Consider the following 1764-nt stretch of genomic DNA (forward strand, 5'->3'; position numbering starts at 1 on the left):
CCCTGTATTGGCCCCCTTAACGGCACCCGACATAGTCACTCTGCAGAGTAGACTCTTGCCCCTCCGCAGCCTTGATACCACAGAGCCCCTACCCAACGTGGAAGCACACGGTCTGTGAAGAAAACTAGAGGGAGCACACATGAGGAATTCAAAGCACTGACCTCTTACTCATAGCCAATTATGAACAGTCCTCAGGTTTCCGCCTCCCAGATATCTGCTTAGAAGGATGTCCAGGTTGCTCAGGTCCACTTGTGCCAGCTTCTTCTGTGGCTGGGGCTCCTGGCCAATTCCTCTGCAAGCGCAGCTTCAAAAGCCAAGCATGAGCCATCACTACACAAATCTCTATTGGTGTGTGAAATCTTGCCCTCATCCCTGCCTCCCTCTCCCATCCCATCTACATCAGCCCCACTGGATGAACAGAAACTGAGTGATCATTTCTCTCGTGGAGCAACAGTGACACCAGGTGGCCTGCCAGGGGAATGCACAAAGCATTTCCCTTAGGCAGTAACAGTGCCACCAGGTGGCCACTCGGTGTAATTGCACAGAACATGTCTCTCATGAAGCAAAAAGGAGACTGCGTGGCTACCCCGGGTAATCACAGAGCATTTCCTTCATGGAGCAATATTGACACCGGGTGGACACTCTGTATAGTTGCACAGAGCATTTCCCAAATAAAGCAACAGTGACACTGGGTGGCTAATCCAGGTAATGCACAAAGCATTTCCCCCATGGAGCAACAGTGGCACTGGGTGGACACCTGGGGTAATGCACAGAGCATTTCCTTAAGGAGCAACAGTGACACTGTGCCGTGATACAGCAGGGCCAGAGAGCAGCAGGAGAATGGTAGAAGAAAACTAGAGTGGTACGGATGAGCAATAGAGTGCCATAATTGTTCACTCACAGCCAGTCATGGAGAAGACAAAGCGGAGGACTGTTCATCTCTGCTTACAAGGATGTCCAGGCTGCTCAGGTTCACTTCTTCCAGTTTCTCCTCCGGCTGGGGCTCCTGGGCGATTCCTCTGCAAACACAGCATATAACCCAAGCAGGAGCCATCACTGCCCAAAGTTCTACTGGTGTACGAGATACTGCCCTCCCTCTCCCATCCACTGTACATCAGCCCCACTTGATGAACAGTGACAGTCAACTCCCACAGTCACCCCCACCACTACCAATGGAGGATCTAGTACCATCATGCTTCTCTTCCCCCTCCCAATGCCCCATTGGGTTGCAGACGCCCCAGACCAAGCCTGTGAGCATGCACCATTGCCCATGTTCTATGCAAGGAGACAGGACAAGGGGAGAGAGAGAGAGTATGTTGGCCAACATATGAGAGCTCAAAGAGAGACACATAGGAAGAAGGACAAACTCACCACCTGTACTCACCTTTCCGGTTCCAGGCCTCTGCTCAGGTGAACATGCTCCTCCCTGTCCAAGAAGATCAGCTGCTCCCAAGATAGGGAAATTCTCCCTCTGCACCCAGAACAAGGAGGAAAACTTTTATTACAAACCGAGCCCCACCTAAAGGGAAGCAGATGTTTGTACTCAGCCTTTACCACACATGTATCTTAGAGGCCACCTGGGGTATTTCTCAGAATGTAGTTGCCCTGGACCAACAGTGACACCCAGTGGCCAATCACGGCAATGCACAGAGCATGTCCCCCAGGCAGCAGCAGTGACACTTGGTGGCCACTCGCGGCAAAGCACAAAGAATTTCCCTCGTCGAGCAACACAGACACTACGTGGCCACTCAGGGTATGGCAGAA

At 52.0% G+C, this 1764-nt stretch overlaps 1 long non-coding RNA gene across 1 annotated transcript; it reads right to left on the minus strand.

Annotated features, from left to right (window-relative positions):
* Positions 1 to 222: 222 nt before the first annotated feature.
* Positions 223 to 1465, minus strand: LOC135891167 (uncharacterized). The gene is made up of 3 exons (XR_010562252.1): positions 1385 to 1465; positions 902 to 1019; positions 223 to 304 (listed from the first exon to the last, which is right to left on the minus strand). It is a non-coding gene; the product is annotated as an uncharacterized LOC135891167 (long non-coding RNA).
* Positions 1466 to 1764: the final 299 nt, after the last annotated feature.

This window comes from Emys orbicularis, chromosome 18, assembly GCF_028017835.1.
Source record: "Emys orbicularis isolate rEmyOrb1 chromosome 18, rEmyOrb1.hap1, whole genome shotgun sequence".
NCBI lineage: Eukaryota > Metazoa > Chordata > Testudines > Emydidae > Emys > Emys orbicularis.